Genomic DNA, 20,976 nt, shown 5'->3' with positions numbered 1-20,976 from the left:
GGCCAACAATATTGAAAGCGATTACACTCCATCCAGTGAATATGAAGAGATCCACATTGGATACATCGATGTGGAATGCAACAGTGTTCGACCTCTGGCTACATTCAAGGCACACACCGCTCTGGAAGGAACAATCCTAATCAATGGTAAAAAGGCTCAAGTCCTATTCGACACTGGCGCAATCGGAAGAGATATGATCAGTAATGCCTTTGTCTCTGTCCATGGACTCCCCACTCGAGACCTTAACCAACCCATACCAGTCAATATGGCTGCAAAAGGATCACGATCCACAAGCCATAAAACCTGTAGTGCAACCATTCGACTCGGTTCAGCAGTCCTACACCCCCAGGAAATGCTGATTGGAAACTTAGCCAAATACGATGCCCTAATAGGCATGCCATTCCTGAACCGCTACACAGCTATAATCAGGTGTGGGGAATCAACCATCGATTTCCCAGATCAGAAGGTCAGAGTCTCATGCAAGCCAACAAGCGGAGAGTACCGAGCCGCAGTCTGTGAAGCAACTACGCAAAAACTTTTGGATGAATGCTCTGATGTTTTCCCTGATCAAATACCCGAAGAACTGCCACCTATGAGAGAGGTGAACCACCACATCCGCCTCCGAGACCTCTCCAATCTCAAGAACCAACCGACCTACTCTATTCCTGACGCATACAAAAGCCCACTTTGCAATTGGATCAACCAACAACAAAGAAGAGGAGTCATCTACCAGGCAGAAGCCCCAAGTGCCGCTCCTATGTTTGTTCAACCCAAAGCAGATGGCAAGAGGATCCGTCCCTTGGTTGATCTCAAACTATGGAATCAAAACACGGTTATGGACAGCTCCGCTATCCCAAACCAAACACAGATCCTAAATGGAGTTGGACAGGCTAGATTCCGAAGTAAGATTGACCTAAGCAATGCCTACTTCCAAACTAGGTTAGACCCAGAAAGCGAACGCTACAACAGTTTCAAAACACCCTTCGGAAGTTTCATTAGCCGAGTTATGTTACAAGGTGATATGAATGCGCCTGCCACCTTTATGCGAATTATGGAAAGCCTCCTAAGCGAATACCTCCACCATTTTGTTTGGGTCTACATTGATAATATTCTCATCTTCTCGAACACCGCAACAGAACACGCCTACCATATAGGTTTGGTTTGTACCAAACTTAGGGAAGCTAAATTCTACGCTAGCAGAAACAAATCAATCGTGTTTGCCGACAAACTCGATATTCTAGGACATGTTATAGATGATGAAGGAATACACGCAGGCCCAGGAAAAATAGCCTGTTTAACAGAATGGTCAACACCCCTGAATCAAAAAGAACTCATGCGATTCCTAGGACTAGTCAACAACATTTCCCAGTTCCTCCCACACCACGCCACTGTGACAGCGCCGCTCACAGACCTTACAGGCAACGCAGAATTTGCCTGGACCCACACTCACGACCAAGCCTTTACTAACATCAAGGAATTGATTAAAAACGCCAATGTTATCCAACCTATCGACTATAGTAAACCAGAACCGATATGGTTGATTACTGACGCATCGGATGTTGGAGTTGGAGCATGGGTTGGGCAAGGGGCCTCCCATGAAACGGCAAGGCCGGTGGCATTACACAGCAGGAAGTTTACTAACTCACAGATGAACTATGGAACAACAGACAAGGAAGCCCTTGCTGTGATTGATGCTCTCGCCGCTTTCAATCACATCCTGATGGGCAATACCTTCACTATTGTTACCGACCACTAACAACTCACTAATCTTAAAACAGAAAAGATACCGGGAAGAAGAAGAACAAGATGGATAGGCGAGATCAGCAAATACGATGCAAAAATCATCTATACCCATGGAAGAACGAACTATTTAGCTGATGCTCTCTCCCGCCAATACAAGAATCAAGACCTTGCAAACCCTCCCCTTGTTCACAACCACACAAGACAAAGCGAGGACAGCCCTGACGACACCTCCTATGAACAAGAACCATCAATGGCTACCGCCAGCTCTGCCGCTCCCTCCAATCCTTTCTCTTACATCATGTACAGTGCTGCCGAAACACAACGAGGAAAGGACATTGATGTAGAATGGAAAGACAATTGCACGCTCCGCAGCACACCTCCTCACGAACTTGAACAAAGCAGAATCCACTGGTCCAACTGTTATCACGACACCTGCCCTTTTCACCAAACTGAGATCAAGTTCGGCAACAGATATCAGCGACCGTACTATACGCCTGCTGATCATTCAAAAGACACCAGCTTCGATACCGCAGAAGGAGAAGAAGAGATGATCGACGGAAATGAGCCAACCCAACACCCTCATGTCCTTAACCCTTCTCTAACACGATACCAAGGTCTTGAAGAACTGGAACAAGCAGCAGCCTACGTGGATGCAATGTCGTATTTACAACCCCCACAGTCAGCCCCGCCATCCTCTCCTCCTATGATCGATCCACGACCACTATATGGTGGACCCTTACGAGTATACAACAATGAAACCATTGTCTCGGTCATACCCGCTACTATTCCCGAGCATCGGCGTCAACATTACGAAACCTGTGAGGAAGAGGAAGCTCGTATCGAACCAACAAGAGGATCCCTAATTGAGGATGAACGAGATGTTAGATCGACCACAGAAGAATTAACCTCCTCATTCCGAAGCCAAATGATAGTAGGATATCGCCATGACCCGATTTACTTCAAAGCCATGGATAGCTCCAGGCATGGAGACCTCGCCCCCTACAACATATCTAATGGAATGGTCTTTACCAGCACCCGTTATGGTGAACATGGCCTATACATACCAAAAGGTCACATGTTCAACGGAATGACTATTAGAGAATATGTCATATCCGAAATTCACAACAAAGGACACCATAGTGCCGACCGCAACCTTCAATATGCCTCAGAATATGTTTACTGGCCTGAAATGCAAAAGGATTTCCGCGATTTTGTCAAACAATATGAACTCTGCCAGGCAAATAAGGAGCGAACCCAACAACCTGAAGGGAAAGCACAGACCCTCCAACTACCATGTGAAATATTCGAATCGTATGCCATCGATTTTGCAGGACCATTCAACACATCCGCTGGATTTGACACCATCTTGGTAGCTGTGGACCGATTTTCTGGATATACCTGGCTCCTTCCAATGAAAGTTACCGATTCCTCCAAAGACACATGGAATAACCTCCAACGATACCTGTTTACCCCCCATGGGTACCCCTTATCTATTGTCAGTGACGCTGATCCCTGTTTTACTGCCAGATTCTGGAAGCAAACCTTAACCTCCCTCGGAATAAACGACATTATGGCTGCCCCTGGACACCATGAGACTAATGGCCAGGCAGAACGAAAAATCCCGGAAGTTAAGACTGGAATTAGGAACATGATCAATGAACGACAAACCAACTGGGAACCAGCCCTTGTTGAGCTCGCTGCATATATCAATGCCGGATTTTCAGATACCTTGGGAATGTCACCATAAAAGGCAGTCTTTGGCCGTCAATACTCCCTCCTACCTACAACACTATTCAAGAACTCCTCAGTCCCTGCCGCTGACGACCACCTAAACCGCCACCAAGCGATTCGGAACGATGCCTTCCAAGCTGTTAAAGCTGCCCGATTCTGAAGCACCACTGCTGCCCAGAAACGACAACGCAAACATATCCCGATCTCACCAGGAGACATGCTCATGGTACACGGTAACATGTTCATTACTAATGTTGGACGCAGCAAGAAACTGCAACCCCGATGGCGTGGACCCTTCAAAGTCATATCCTTTGACGAGCACACAGAGAACTACACTGTCCAGATGGATGGACGCATGTACCGCCGCAATACTGCAGTTTTTCACGCCTCTGCTGTCAAACGGTTCCACCCAAATGACGACTCCAAATTCCCCGGAAGAACCCACACTCGACCCGCACCTATCATCATTGAAAAGAAAGATGAATGGAAAGTTGAAGAAATCCGAGACCACCGCCTTTGGCATGGAAACGATCAGTTCCTAGTCAAGTGGAAAGGATATCCGACGAGCGAAAACAGTTGGGAACCACTAGAGGGACTAGAGCACACTATGGATATGGTGAACAAATGGTGGAAAGACAACATGCCAAACGAATCCCTCCCCCCAACAATCAATTATATCACCACGTGCTGGACACCTACAATGCCAGAAACTGAGCGATGGCACGCAGAACTCGAAGCTAGAGATGGATTTTGGTCACCACACTTTGAGTCGGAGTTTGAAAGCAGCGATGAGGAGAATCAAGCTATGGAGCAGGCCCTCGACAACCTTATCTAGTCACCAATCACCATCCGAATACCATAACGATGTCAAACTATGTGGAGCTCAATGTGAGGCAGTGACAACAGGTTGTTGGACTGTTGTTGAACCGCGATGCTATCCAACTTGAAGACTACTTCGAAGTCCTCTGGATTGACTACTATCCCAATTGTGATCATGCTTGGGTTGACGTACAGCACAAATCTGGTATTCGTGACTACTGTGATTTAGATTTCTTCAAGTCTAAGTGTTTCTTTAGAGTTTCCTCTTGCCCCTGGTGTGATACTTATGATGAGGAATTTCTTGCAGAAACTGAAGCCATGAGTTTCTCGGAATCCGCCTTTGATGATTATTAAGTTTTGTTTGTTTAAACAGTTGTTTTGTTTTGGGGAATGTAACCGGTATGGTTATTGGGTTTGTTTTATGTTATGTTTTAAGTATCGTTTGATACTTGGTTTTGTTTTATGTTTTGTTTTAAGTATCGCTTTGATACTTGGTTTGTTTTAAGTATCGTTTGATACTTGGTTTTGTTTTATGTTTTGTTTTAAGTATCGCTTTGATACTTGGTTTGTTTTAAGTATCGTTTGATACTTGGTTTTGTTTTATGTTTTGTTTTAAGTATCGCTTTGATACTTGGTTTGTTTTAAGTCTCGTTTGATACTTGGTTTTGTTTTATGTTTTGTTTTAAGTATCGCTTTGATACTTGGTTTGTTTTAAGTATTGTTTGATACTTGGTTTTGTTTTGTGTTTTGTTTTAAGTATGGCTTTGATACTTAAAGAGTTTTACCAAAGTGTATCGATTGATACCTTTGATTAGTTTCGTTCATGCTAGACATGAACAGATTTGTGTATTTAAAGACCGCCTGTTTCTACGATGGAAAAGGCAGACTTCGACAGACAGTATTTCAATATACTTGGTTGAACGGTTACTTCATTGTTCCCCAGTACACCCTCAAAGACTCCTTTAGTTCTCAGCTCTCGCCTCCTCTCTGGAAGAGCAGGCCACCTGCCAACTATCGTACCTATTACCGACAACGTGATTAGCACCTTGCGAACACGTTACAATTCCACCCAAATGACGACTCCAAGTTCCCTAGAAGAACCCACTCTTGACCTGTACCTATCATCATCGACAAGAAAGATGAAGGGGAAGTTAAAGAAATCCAAGACCACGGGCTTTGGCATTGGAATGATCAGTTCCTAGTGAAATGGAAAGGATATCCAACAGGCGAACACAGCTGGAAACAGCTAGAAGGACTACAGCAAGCTAAGGATATGGTGAATGATTGGTGGAAAGACAACATGCCAAATGAATCCCTCCCCCCAACGATCAATTACATCACCATATGCTGGACACCTACCATGCCAGAGACTGAGCGAGGGCAGATGGAACTCGAAGCAAGGGATGGGTTTTGGGCACGATACTTTGAATCAGAATTCGCAAGCGGTGATGAGGAAAACCAGGCTATGGAACAAGCTCTCGATAGCCTTATCTAACAACCGTCCTCCATCCGAATACCATAATGATGTCACACTATGTGGAACTCAAGGTGAGGCTGCGACAAGAGATTGTTGGACTGTTGTTGAACTGCGATGTTATCCAACTTGAAGACTAGTTCGAAATCCTCTGGATTGACTACTGTCCTGATTGTAACCATGCTTAGGTTGATGTGCAGTGCGAATCTGGTATTCGTGACTACTATGATTTACATTTCTTTGTATCTAAATGTTTTCTTAAGATTTCTTGTTGTCCCTGGTGTGACACTTATGATGAACAGGAGCTGGCAGGGGTTGAAGCCATTGATTCTTTAGCCGATGTTTTTGATGTTTATTAGGTTTTTGTTTAAACAGTTATTTTGTTTTGGAGAATGTAACCGGTACGGGTACTTGGTTATTGGTTTTGTTTTATGTTTTGTTTTAAGTATCACTATGATAGTTGATTTGTTTTAAGTATCGTTTGATACTTAGTTTTGTTTTATGTTTTACTTTAAGTATCGTTTTGATACTTAAGTAGTTTCACCAAAGTGTATCGATTGATACCTTTGGTTTGTTTTGTTCATGCTAGACATGAACAGATTTGTGTATTTAAAGACCCCCTGTTTCTACCATAGAAAAGGCAGACTTCGACAAACAGTATTTCAATATACTTGGTTGAACGGTTACTTCTTTCTTGCTCATTACACCCCCGAAGCCTCCTTTAGTTTTCAGCTCTCGCCTCCTCTCCAGAGAGCAGGCCACCTGCCAACTATCGTATTCATTACCGATAATGTGATTAGCACCTTGCGAACACATTAGTTGTCCCTGGTGTGATACTTATAATGAGAAGCTGATAGCGGAAATGGAAGCCTTGAGTTTCTCGGACTCCGCTTTTGATGATTGTTAGTTTTTGTTTAAATAGTTGTTTTGTTTTGGGGAATGTAACTGGTACGGGTACTCAGATTTATGTTTTGTTTTAAGTATCTCCTTGATACTTGGTTTGTTTTAGATATCTTTTGATACTTGGTTTTGTTTTATGTTTTGTTTTAAGTATCGCTTTGATACTTGGTTTGTTTTAAGTATTGTTTGATACTTGGTTATGTTTTATGTTTTGTTTTAAGTATCGCTTTGATACTTGGTTTTATTTTATGTTTTGTTTTAAGTATCGCTTTGATAGTTGGTTTTGTTTTAGGTTTTGTTTTAAGGATCATTTTGATAGTTAAATTAGTTTTACCAAAGAGTATTAATCGATACCTTTGATTAGTTCATTCATGCTAGACATGAATAGATTTTTGTATTTAAAGACCCCCTGATTCTATGATGGAAAAGGCAGACTTTGTCCGACAGCATTTCAATATACTTGGTTGAATGGTTACATCTTTGTTCCTCAGTACACCTACAAACTGTCCTTTAGTTCTCAGCTCTCGCCTCCTCTCTAGTAGAGCAGGCCACCTGCCAACTATCATATCTTTACCCATAACGTGACTAGCACCTTGCGAACACGTTACAGAATATGTCTACTTGCCAGAAATGCGAGAGGACCTCCGCGACATTGTCAAACAATGTGAACTATGCCTGGCAAATCAGGAACTGACACAAATAACTGAAGGGAAAGCACTGACCCTCCAGCTGCGGTGCTAAATATTCAAATCCTGTGCTATCAATTTCGCTTAATGATTCAACAAGTCCGCCGAATTTGACACTATCTTGGTAGCTGTGGATCGGTTTTCTGGATACACGTGGCTCATACTGATGAAAGTGACCGACTCCTCTAAAGACACCTGAAATAACCTTCAGCGACACCTATTTACCTCCCATGGATACCCATTATCTATTGTCAGTGATGCTGATCCCCATTTTACCGCCAGATTCTGGAAACAAACCTTGACTTCCCTTGGAATCAACCACATTATGGCCACTCCTAGACATCATGAGACCAATGGCCAAGCAGAACGGAAGATCCGCGAAGTTAAGACCAGAATTAGGAATATGATCAATAAACGACAGACCAACTGGAAACCTGCCCTCATTGAGCTCACCACATATATTAACGCCGGATACTCAGACACCTTGGGAATGTCTCCATATAAGGCAATCTTCGGTCGCCAATACCCTCTCCTACATACAACTCTATTCAAGAATTCCTCAGTCCCCGCCTCCGATGACCACCTAAACTGCCAGCAAGCTATTCGGAATGATACCTTCCAAGCTATTAAAGCAGCTGGATTCTGAAGTACCATTACTGCTCAGAAACGATAACGCAAGCACGTTCCAATTCCACCAGGTGATATGCTTATGGTCCATGGAAACATGTTTGTTACTAATGGTGGACGCAGCAAGAAACTACAACCACGATAGTGAGAACCCTTTAAGATTCTATCCTTTGACGAGCACACAGAAAACTATACAGTTGTAATGATCCCTCTCTGGATAGTTAGTTCTTGGCGATGGGGAATAAGACTTCTCGTTTCTGTCTTCTTGTTCCTTGATCTTACGATAGCTCTAGGCCTCTGCCTATGTTACCAATAGTACAAGACCTTTGTCTTCTGTCGGGAATGCCTATCGTAGGTTGTCTCTAACTTGTCTTCATGAAGAACCTCCCCAGGTGTAACGATAATGTTGCAATAAAGATAAAGATCGTAAAGTTGTTTTATATTCGTTAAAGTAATAAGTAGGAAAAGTACTTAGAACAAAGTGTCAAGAACCTATTCTCCTCGGCCGCATCGGCCTCCTTATATAGTATTCTTCCCGCCTATAGTCATGTGACCCAAAGTGGTCACATGCTCAAAACCCATGACCTCATAACGAGGTCATGTGTAAAAACTCATAAACCAATCATAATGCAATAAACTAGTCATATGACTCGACTGAGTCATATCCGCAAAACCAATGTCCTCATAATGATGTCATGTGTGATTCATAAATGACATGTACAAGGCTTACCCGCAAGGCACACTCGCAAGGCACACTCGCCAGGTGCATGTCCCATGACTCCGATTTGAGCCATGTGCGAAAGCATCACATATCCCACACATAACAAATAATATGACCAGAATGAGTCATATGTATGAAACAATAACATACTTGTGACTCATAACCATGTGTCACATGAAAACCTCTTTCATGCTAAGTCATGTTCATGACATTAGCTCCTCTCCTTATAAGCCTGAGTCCCATCAGGCTTTTTCTCCAAGTTTCACTAGTTCCTGTCCTGCCGAGCGCATAGTCCTTCTCAGCTTGTGGAACCCTTCGTCTGCCATCCTCCATCTGACCCTTACTGATTCTAGAGTCAGATTCGCCATCTCGATCGTGTGCCGCTGATTATCATTCATGTAACCAGTACGGGTACTCGGTTATTGGTTTTGTTTTATGTTTCGTTTTAATTATCGCTTTGATACTTGGTTTGTTTTAAGTATCGTTTGATACTTGGTTTTGTTTTATGTTTTGTTTTAAGTATCGCTTTGATACTTGGTTTGTTTTAAGTATCGTTTGATACTTGGTTTTGTTTTATGTTTTGTTTTAAGTATCGCTTTGATACTTAAAGAGTTTTACCAAAGTGTATCGATTGATACCTTTGATTAGTTTCGTTCATGCTAGACATGAACAGATTTGTGTATTTAAAGACCGCCTGTTTCTACGATGGAAAAGGCAGACTTCGACAGACAGTATTTCAATATACTTGGTTGAACGGTTACTTCTTTGTTCCTCAGTACACCCTCGAAGCCTCCTTTAGTTCTCAGCTCTCGCCTCCTCTCTAGAAGAGCAGGCCACCTGCCAACTATCGTATCGTTACCGATAACGTGATTAGCTCCTTGCGAACACCTTACATTTTTTTAACCTCAGCAAGTGGTTAAGAACCTGTCCCCAGATTTAGGCCTAATCAACCTATCGATATGCACCTCAAAACGCTAGCAGAGAGAAGCGGCAGAACTTCAGTATATTCGGCTTCATCGCAAACCCAAGATAGAGTCTTTGACGACCTGGGGTGGGAAGCAAATCCCACGGCAAGATCTTACAAGGAAGAAACAACCCCGGCGCTCTGCTAAAGAGCCCGGCGATCCTGCAAACACGGAAGATACACAACCTCCAGGAGAATTCCCTTCTACTCCAGCAAAGAAGCCTTCATTTGAACCTCCAAACGACCCCGAATCTAGTAGCGATTCAGATATGGCTAGCACAGGAGGAGGGCCTTCTGGAGGAGGGAAATCTCGGGCAAGGCCTGAAGAAGAGGAGGTACCCGCAGCATTTGAACCCCCTAAGTTTAAACTTCACCTCCCAGCGAAGTTCACAGGCGAAGGGAAAGACTTCAAACTTGAAGCCTTTGAACGATAGGCCACAGAACTCTCACACATCCTACTCTTACAAGGAAAAGATGTGGAAGATCCTACAACCGGACTTATCATTGGATCATTCTGTGAAGGAAAGGCAACCGACGCATACCACCAATGCTATAAGGACTTCGGCGGGAATGTAAGATTAAGAGGATCTACAGTTCTCGATTATTTGAAAGGATGATTCCAATCCTCTATAACCAACGACCTCTTATACAACAAATTCAACCAGCTCCAGCAAGTTAACGGAACACATGTCAAGCGAATCACCGATGTGGCTACAGACCTAATAATGTATAAGGACCGAATGGAGAGAGGAAGTATCTCGAAATACATCCTTAAGCGACGATTCTACGACACTATGCACCCTACCCTCCGGTGAGAGGTAGAACCACTCTAGGAAGACGGCGATGATATTGCAGTAATAAATACTAGAGCAGAACGAAAGGACGCCATTCTCCATGAGACCAAGGCCTACAAAACACAGACATCCTCTAATAGGAACAGCCAGCTACGACACAAAGCCTCCAGCAACTCTGAAGATGATACCCCACGAGTTTTCAAGAAGAAAACAAAATCCTCCAAAGAATCGAGACGGCAAAAGGGAGAATGCTTTGAATGTGGAAAAACAGGGCACATGGCAAAGAACTGTCCTACAAAGAAAGGAAAAGGAAAGGCTATAAAAAAAGAGGCGTCAGCCAACAATATTGAAAGTGATTACGCTCCATCCAGTGAATATGAAGAGATCCACATTGGATACATCGATGTGGAATGCAACAGTGTTCGACCTCCGGCTACATTCGAAACTCACACTGCTCTAGAAGGCACTATCCTGATCAATGGCAAAAAGGCTCGAGTCCTATTCGACACTGGTGCAATCGGAAGAGATATGATCAGTAATGCCTTTGTCTCTGTCCATGGACTCCCTACCCGAGACCTTAACCAACCCATACCAGTCAATATGGCAGTAAAAGGATCACGATCCACAAGCCATAAAACCTGTAGTGCGACCATTCGACTTGGTTCTGCAGTCCTACCCTCCCAGGAAATGCTTGTTGGAAATTTAGCCAAATACGATGCCCTAATAGGCATGCCATTCCTGAATCGTCACAAAGCTATAATCAGGTGTGGGGAATCAACTATCGATTTCCCAGATCAGAAGGTCAGAGTCTCATGCAAGCCAACAAGCGGAGAATACCGAGCCGCTGTCAGTGAAACAACTGCCCTACGACTATTGGATGAGTATTCTGATGTTTTCCCTGATCAAATACCCGAAGGACTACCACCTATGAGAGGGGTGAATCACCACATCCGCCTCCGAGACCCCTCCAATCTCAAGAACCAACCCACCTACTCTATTCCTGCCGCATACAAAAGCCCACTTTGTGATTGGATCAACCAACAACAAAGAAGAGGAGTCATCTACCGGGCAGAAGCCCCTGGTGCTACTCCTATGTTTGTTCAACCCAAAGCAGATGGCAAAAGAATCCGCCCCTTGGTTGATCTCAAACTACGGAATCAAAACACGGTTATGGACAGCTCCGCTATCCAAAACCAAACCCAGATCCTAAATGCAGTTGGACGGGCTAGATTCCGAAGTAAGATTGACCTAAGCGATGCCTACTTCCAAACAAGGTTAGACCCAGAAAGCGAACGCTACAACAGTTTCAAAACACCCTTCGGAAGTTTCATTAGCTGAGTTATGTTACAAGGTGATATGAATGCGCCTGCCACCTTTATGCGAATTATGGAAAACCTCCTAAGCGAATACCTCCACCATTTTGTTTGGGTCTACATTGATGATATTCTCATCTTCTCGAACACTGCAACAGAACACGCCTACCATATAGGTTTGGTTTGTACCAAACTTAGGGAAGCTAAATTTTACGCTAGCAGAAACAAATCAATCCTGTTTGCCGATAAACTCGATATCCTAGGACATGTTATAGATGATGAAGGAATACACGCAGCCCCAGGAAAAATAGCCTGTTTAACAGAATGGTCAACACCCCAGAATCAAAAGGAACTCATGCGATTCCTAGGACTAGTCAACTACATTTCCCAGTTCCTCCCATACCACGCCACTGTGACAGCGCCGCTCACAGACCTTACCTGCAATGCAGAATTTGTCTGGACCCACACTCATGACCAAGCCTTTACCAACATCAAGCATTTGATTAAAAACTCCAACGTTATTCAACCTATCGACTATAGTAAACCAGAACCGATATGGTTGATTACTGATGCATCGGATGTTGGAGTTGGAGCATGGGTTGGGCAGTGGGCCTCCCATAAAACGGCAAGGGCGGCGGCATTACACAGCAGAAAGTTCACTAACTCACAGATGAACTATGGAACAACAGACAAGGAAGCCCTTGCTGTGATTGATGCTCTCGCCGCTTTCAATCACATCCTGATGGGCAATACCTTCACTATTGTTACCGACCACCAACCTCTCACTAATCTTAAAACAGAAAAGATACCGGGAAGAAGAAGAACAAGATGAATAGGCGAGATCAGCAAATACGATGCAAAAATCATCAATACCCCTGGAAGAACGAACTATTTAGCTGATGCTCTCTCCCGCCTATACGAGAATCAAGACCTCGCAAACCCTCCCCTTGTTCACAACCACACAAGACAAGGCGAGGACAGCCCTGACGACACCTCTTATGAACAAGAACCATCGATGGCTACCGCCAGCTCTGCCACTCCCTCCAATCCTTTCTCTTACACCATGTACAGTGCTGCCGGAACAGAACGAGGAAAGGACATTAATGAAGAATGGAAAGACAATTGTACACTCCGCAGCACACCTCCTCACGAACTTGAACAAAGCAGACTCCACTGGTCTCACTGTTATCATGACACCTGCCCTTTTCACCAGACTGAGATCAAGTTCGGCAACAGATACCAGCGACGATACTATATGCCTGCTGACGATTCCAAAGACACCAGCTTCGACACCATAGAAGGAGCAGAAGAGATGATCAATGAAGATGAATCGACCCAACCTCCTCATACCCTTAATCCTGTTCCAACACGATACCAAGGTCTTGAAGAACTCGAACAAGCAGCAGCCTACGTGGATGCAATTTCCTATTTACACCCCCACAGTCAGCCCCGCCATCCTCTCCTCCCATAACCGGTTCACGACCACTTTATAGTGGACCCTTACGAATATACAAGAATGAAACCATTGTCTCGGTCATACCCCCTACTATTCCCGCACATCGGCGTCAACTCTACGAAGCCTTTGACGAACAGGAAGCCCCTATCGAACCAACAAGAGGATCCCTAATTGAGGATGAACGAGATATTAGATCAACCACAGAAGAATTAACCTCCTCTTTCCGCAGCCAAATGATAGTAGGATATCACCATGACCCAATTTACTTCAAAGCCATGGATAGCTCCAGGCATGGAGATCTTGCTCCCTACAACATATCAAACGGAATGGTATATACCAGCACCCGTTATGGTGAACATGGCCTATACATACCAAATGGCCATATGTTCAATGGAATGACTGTTAGAGAATATGTCATATCCGAAATTCACAACAAGGGACACCACAGTGCGGATCGCAACGTCCAATACGCCTCAGAATATGTTTATTGGCCTGAAATGCGAAAGGACTTCCGCGATTTCGTCAGGCAATGCGAACTCTGTCAGGCAAATAAGGAGCAAACACAACTTCCTGAAGGGAAAGCTCAGACCCTCCAACTACCATGTGAAATATTCGAATCCTATGCCATCGATTTTGCAGGTCCATTCAACAAGTCCGCCGGATATGGCACCATCCTGGTAGCTGTGGATCGATTCTCTGGATACACCTGGTTAATACCAATGAAGATTACCAACTCCTCCAAAGACACCTGGAATAACCTACAACGATACTTGTTTACCCCCCACGGGTACCCCTTATCTATTGTCAGTGATGCTGATCCCCGCTTTACCGCCAGATTCTGGAAGCAAACCTTGACATCTCTCGGAATAAACCACATCATGGCTGCCCCTGGACATCATGAGACGAATGGCCAAGCAGAGAGAAAGATTCGCGAAGTTAAGACCGGAATTAGGAATATGATCAATGAACGACAAACTAATTGGGAACCAGCCCTTGTTGAGCTCGCTGCATATATCAACGCCAGATTTTCAGATACCTTGGGGATGTCACCATACCAGGCAGTTTTTGGCCGCCAATATCCTCTCTTACCTACAACTCTATTCAAGAACTCCTCAGTCCCTGCCTCTGATGACCATCTAAACCGCCACCAAGCGATTCGGAACGATGCCTTCAAAGCTGTTAAGGCTGCCCGATTCGGAAGCACCACTACTGCCCAGAAACGATGACGCAAACATGTCCCCATCTCACCAGGAGACATGCTCATGGTACATGGTAACATGTTCATTACCAATGTCGGACGCAGCAAGAAACTACAACCCCGATGGCGCGGAACCTTCAAAGTCATATCCTTTGACGAGCATACGGAGAACTACACTGTCCAGATGGATGGACACATGTACCGCCGCAATACTGCAGTCTTCCACGCCTCAGCCGTGAAGCGATTCCATCCAAATGACGACTCCAAGTTTCCTGGAAGGACCCACTCTTGGCCTGTACCTATCATGATTGATAAGAAGGATGAATGGGAAGTTGAAGAAATCCGAGACCACTGCCTTTGGCATGGAAATGATCAGTTCCTAGTCAAATAGAAAGGATATCCGACAAGTGAAAACAGTTGGGAACCACTGGAAGGACTTGAGCACGCTATGGATATGGTGAACGAATGGTGGAAAGACCACATGCCAAATGAATCCCTCCCCCCAACAATCAATTATATCACCATGTGTTGGACACCTACAATGCCAGAAACTGAGCGATGGCACGCAGAACTCGAAGCTAGAGATGTGTTTTGGGCACCATACTTTGAGTCGGAGTTCGAAAGTAGCGATGAGGAAAACCAAGCTATGGAGCAGGCCCTCGACAACCTTATCTAGTCACCAGTCACCATCCGAATACCATAACGATGTCAAACTATGTAGAGCTCAATGTGAGGCAGCGACAACAGGTTGTTGGACGGTTGTTGAACCGCGATGCTATCCAACTTGAAGACTACTTCGAAATCCTCTGGATTGACTACTGTCCTGATTGTGATCATACTTGGATTGATGTACAGCACGAATCTGGTATTTGTGACTACTGTGATTTAGATTTCTTCGAGTCTAAGTGTTTCCTTAGAGTTTCTTCTTGCCCCTGGTGTGATACTTATGATGAGGAATTTCTTGCGGAAACTGAAGCCATGAGTTTCTCAGAATCCGCTTTTGATGACTATTAGGTTTTGTTTGTTTAAACAGTTGTTTTGTTTTGGGGAATGTAACCGGTACCGGTACTCGGTTATTGGTTTTGTTTTATGTTTTGTTTTAAGTATCGCTTTGATACTTGGTTTGTTTTAAGTATCGTTTGATACTTGGTTTTGTTTTATGTTTTGTTTTAAGTATTGTTTGATACTTGGTTTGTTTTAAGTATCCCTTTGATACTTGGTTTGTTTTAAGTATCGTTTGATACTTGGTTTTGTTTCATGATTTGTTTTAAGTATTGTTTGATACTTGGTTTTGTTTTATGTTTTGTGTTAAGTATCGCTTTGATACTTAAAAGGTTTTACCAAAGTGTATCGATTGATACCTTTGATTAGTTTCGTTCATGCTAGACATGAACAGATTTGTGTATTTAAAGACCGCCTGTTTCTACGATGGAAAAGGCAGACTTCAACAGACAGTATTTCAATATACTTGGTTGAACGGTTACTTCTTTGTTCCTCAGCACACCCTCGAAGCCTCCTTTAGTTCTCAGCTCTCGCCTCCTCTCTGGAAGAGCAGGCCACCTGCCAACTATCGTATCGTTACCGATAACGTGATTAGCACCTTGCGAACACGTTACAATTCAGCTGTCTTAGCTCCGCGATCGTTTTGTCCTTTGCCCAAATTGTAGCCTCGGCTTGGCCCAGTTGTTCTCGGAGTCTCCAGATCTGCCTGTGTAGGCTCCTGACGTCTGGTTCCGTATCTGCTGAGGAGTTTTGGGCCCCTTCCTCCCTGAACCGTGTCCTCACGGCCCATGCCTTTCTGGCATCCTCTCCTTCCAACTCTTTCCTGCTTCCATCCTTCTGTGGGTAGAATCCTGCAGATATTTTCTGTGCCCTGTGCATTCTGCATACATTTCTGAAGCATTGTTGCCAATGCTTCAGGATGTGGTCCGGACGTGGGCCACGCTTTCGACATTCCCTCGGGAACCATCCTGAGCCTTCTTTGTCGCCAAAATGTGTTTGGTATCCGTTATCTTACCATACTGTCCATGACATTGCATTATGCTGTGCTTGTTTTCCCCTTTCCTTGAGTTCTTTGTCACACGGCCCCATGAATGAGTATTCGGGGCTGGTGGATATGGTTTGGTGGGGGCTATCGTCCCATCCCTCGCGTTGTTGACATGGTGCGGGAGCCTTTCCCTCCCCTTTGTCTTGGTTGAATGTGATTGTCACCTGGGCCGGACCTGCCCGGGTATTGCTAGTGGAATATTGAGATGGCATCTTGTACGTGTTCAAAACTTTGTACGAAGTACCAAGTTTCCTCGTGTTCAGGTGAATATCCTGTCCACTTGGCTCGGTATTGAATGTGACCATAGAATAAGTGGGAATCGACTATTTTGTCGAGATCGTATTCTGGTTCTCCATCGAGTTCGATTGGAGGAGCAGGAATAAGTGTTTGTGAGGGAAACTTGTTGTAGTTGTGTAGTTCAAGGAGTGAGATGTGGAATGTGCTGTGTATTTGCATCGAGGGGGGAAGGTCGAGTTTATAAGCTCAGCTGCCCACTCTTTCCAATATCCTAAATGGTCCGATTTTCTTGTAGTCCAATTTCTTTGATGGTCATGTCGTATAGATATTACGCGGTATTAGCCATACCATATCTCCCGGTTGTATGTTCAGATCTGGTCTTCGGTGCTTATCATATTATTCTTTTTGTGTTTGTTGTACTTGACTCATCTTGTATTGTACTGTTTCGTGTAGTTTTCTCATATCGGTTTTGTACGGTACCACATCATTAATCGCATGATATGTGGTCTGACTTTGTGGATATTGTTTGTAATTTGCGAAGAATGGTGTTGTGCCAATTGTTTCTTGTTTTCCATTGTTGTATGCGAATTCGGCCATGGATAATACCTTGTACCAATCATCTTGCTGATAATTGACATTGGCCCTTAAATATTGTTCGAGTATCGCATTTACCCATTCCATTTGTCCATCCATCTGTGGGTGGAATGCTGTGCTCATCCTGTTTTGTATCCCCATTTCTCTAGTTACTTTCTTCCATAGTCCCAATGTGAATAGTATTCCTTGATCTGTAATGAAACCTTTTGGGAGGCCATAAAGTCGGAAGACCTCTTGGAAGAATGTTTGTATAAAATCCCTGGTGTTGATATCTTTTCTGACTGGAATAAAATGACTCATTTTGGTCAGACGATCTACTACGACCAGGATGATATCGCAATTTTCCGATGCCGGTAGGTCCACGATGAAATCCATAGTAATTGTTTCCCATGGTTGTTCGGGAACTTCGTTTGATTTCAGTAATCCATATAGTGCGTGTTTAGCCGTTTTCGTCCTTTGGCATATGTTGCAGTTTTTGACATATTGTTGGACATCTTCACGCAGTCCTAGCCAATAGAATGACCTCGTAATGAATTCCGTGGTTTTAGCCGTTCCCCCGTGTCCTGCCATTCGGATATCGTGGTATTGTCATATGATGTCTGTCCTTATCTCCTCTTCTTCCGGGATCTATTGCTTTGCATCGTACCACATATTTCCATCCTTCCATTGGCATAAACCCAGGGCAATTTTTTTCATCTCCATTTTTCCTTCCTTTAATGCTTTTCTTATTGCCTGAATTGATTTGTCTTTCTCGTTTGCATTCTCAATTTCCCTTTCCTCCGATGATGTGAATTGGATAACCTCCATTGCCTCGAAGTAGGTTTTTGGTAATAGTGTTCGTATTTTTTGTTTAGTTCTTTCGTCTTATTTCATTTGTGGTTTGTCGCTTGCAATCCTTGTGAGAGCATCTTGCTTTCCACTCTCTTTATGTAACCGGTACGGGTACTTGGTTATTGGTTTTGTTTTATGTTTTATTTTAAGTATCGCTTGGATACTTGGTTAGTTTTAAGTATCGTTTGATACTTGGTTTTGTTTTATGTTTTGTTTTAAGTATCGCTTTGATACTTGGTTAGTTTTAAGTATCGTTTGATACTTGGTTTTGTTTTATGTTTTGTTTTAAGTATCGCTTTGATACTTAAGGTGTTTTACCAAAGTGTATCAATTGATACCTTTGATTAGCTTCGTTCATGTTAAAGATATGAACAGATTTGTGTATTTAAAGACCGCCTGTTTCTATGATAGAAAGGGCAGACTTCGGCAGACAGTATTTCAATATACTTGGTTGAACAGTTACTTCTTTGTTTCTCAGTACACCCTTGAAGCCTCCTTTGGTTCTGAGCTCTCGCCTCCTCTCCGGAAGAGCAGGCCACCTGCCAACTATCGTATTCCTTACCGATAACGCGATTAGTACCTTGCGAACACGTTACACTTTACCTGCTCGGTATTCGATTTTGAAGTTGTATTTGCTGAGGTGTTCCATCCATCTTATCTGGCGGTCATTCAGTTCTTTAGTAGTCATGAACGGGACCAAGTTCTTGTGGTCGGTTAGAACTCGGACTGAATGGTTGTTGTTCAAAACGTATCTCCTCTATTCCTTTAATGCTTGAACTATCGCTAATAGTTCATTGTTTGCAACATCGTAGTTGCACTCTGCAGGGGTCATTGTCTTGGATCGGTAAGACACTGGCCTCCATTTTCCACTATCGTATTGTTCCGATAGTATGCTTGAGCATACATATTTTGAGGCGTCCCTTTCGATCATTGTCCTTCTATTTGGGCTGAAATGAACCAGTATCGGTGCCGATGTTAGATGCATCTGTATTGCATCGTATGCTTTTTGTTCCGTTTCTCTCCATTCTCATTTCTTGTTTTTCTTTGTTAGGTTATAGAGTGGTTTTGCAAGCCTGCTAAATCCCTCTATGAACTGTCAATAAAAGTTGCAAAATCCCATAAAACATTGAACATCTGTCTTGTTGTTTGGTTTGGCCCAATCCCATATGGCTTCTGTTTTGACAGGGTCGACTTTTACCCCGCTTCGATTGATTATAAATCCGAGGTATTCCGTTTCTTTCTTATGATATTCGCATTTTGTTGGTTTGATCTTCATTCCTGATCCTTGAATTGTGGCCATGATATTGCTGATATCCTTTTGGTTTGGTTGTTTGCTTTCCAAGTATATGAGTACATCGTCCAAGTATACGATGCAACATATGTCGAGGTACTTATTGAGTACCTTGTTGATCCATCTTTGGAATGAAGCCGATGCGTTGGTTAGCCCGAAGGGCATAACCAAGTATTCGAACATTCCATATCTTGAGGCGAATGTAGTCTTCCATTCGTCTCCTGGCTTGATGCATATATTGTGGTATGCATCCTTGATGTCGAGTTTGGTGAAGTATTTTGCTGACCGCAGTCTATCCAGTGCTTCTCCAATCAAGGGTAGTGGATATCGGTCTTTCTTGGTAACCGAATTGAGAGCTCTGTAGTCCATGAAGAGTCTCATTTTTCCGTCTTTCTTTTTAACAAATAGTATTAGGGATCCTCCTGACGCGAAAGAGTCCCTGATCCATCCTCGCTTTAAGTTTTGCTCCATGTACTTCATTTCATTCTTCGAGCTCTGCTTCTCCTAGTGGGTAGAGCTTCTTGTAGGGAATCTCTTTTGTTTTTCCGGTTTTTTCGTCTTTGTCCAGCTGAATTTCGTGATCTATTCCAGGTCTTCGAAGTGGTAGCTCCGTAGCTTCCTCTTCTTGGAATAGGTTCGTGAATTGATGATATTCTTTTGGAACCAATTCTTTCCATCCCTTTTTGCTTTGGTATTTCTTATCCTGGATTGCTAGCTCCGTGCTGATGTTGATTTTCACTAGAACTGTTTTTTCATCTTCGTATGTCCATTTGAGAATTCCTGTTGTATCTCCTCTTCGATAGTACAATCCAAAGGCTTGTGCTGTGATGTCTTTGACCTCAATTGTTTTTGTTGTATTGAGCTGGTTTTGGTCCGTACTTCCAAATCCCTTGTTTCCTCTTGTGGTTTCTTCCAGTCGATCTACTTCGTGCAGATCTTCTTTGTTGATTTTTTCGATTATCAACTGCACAATTCAATCGCACTTTTGGACTTGATTGCCCTCTTGAGCCAAGTTGGCCAGGACCACTTTGATTTCACCTGTATAGTCGACGTCGATTACTCCTTCCACGGTCATGAGCCGATGTTTGACTGTTAGACCACTGCAGGGTGCTATTCGTCCACAGGTGCCTTCTGGTAGTCCGATGGCTATTCCTGTTGCTATCATTGCCTGCCCATTGGCAGGTATCTTGATTCCTTCATTGGCATACAGGTCGTGTCCTGCTGCCCCTTTGGAACCCTTAGTAGGCACTCTTGCCTCCTGATCCAGTCTTTGTATCCGGACTCTCTTATCTTGCCACATCTGGGCGAACTTTGCATGCCAAGTTTCTTCTTCCGCTTCTCGTATTGGTGTTGAGTAGACTACAGGCAAACTGTTGAGACATCGTGTCGCACATAGTTTGCTTGTAAAGGTCATCTTGTTCTCGTTCCAATCGAGCATCGGATTATGTTTTCATAACTATGGCATCCCTAGGACTATCTCATGGTTCTTGAGATCTGCTACCTGAAAGGTTGCCTTTTCCCTATGTCTGTCAATGTCCATAGGTACTGTC

Source organism: Tuber melanosporum (assembly GCF_000151645.1).
Source record: "Tuber melanosporum whole genome shotgun sequence assembly, scaffold_14, strain Mel28".
NCBI lineage: Eukaryota > Fungi > Ascomycota > Pezizomycetes > Pezizales > Tuberaceae > Tuber > Tuber melanosporum.
This window is presented reverse-complemented; position numbering follows the sequence as displayed.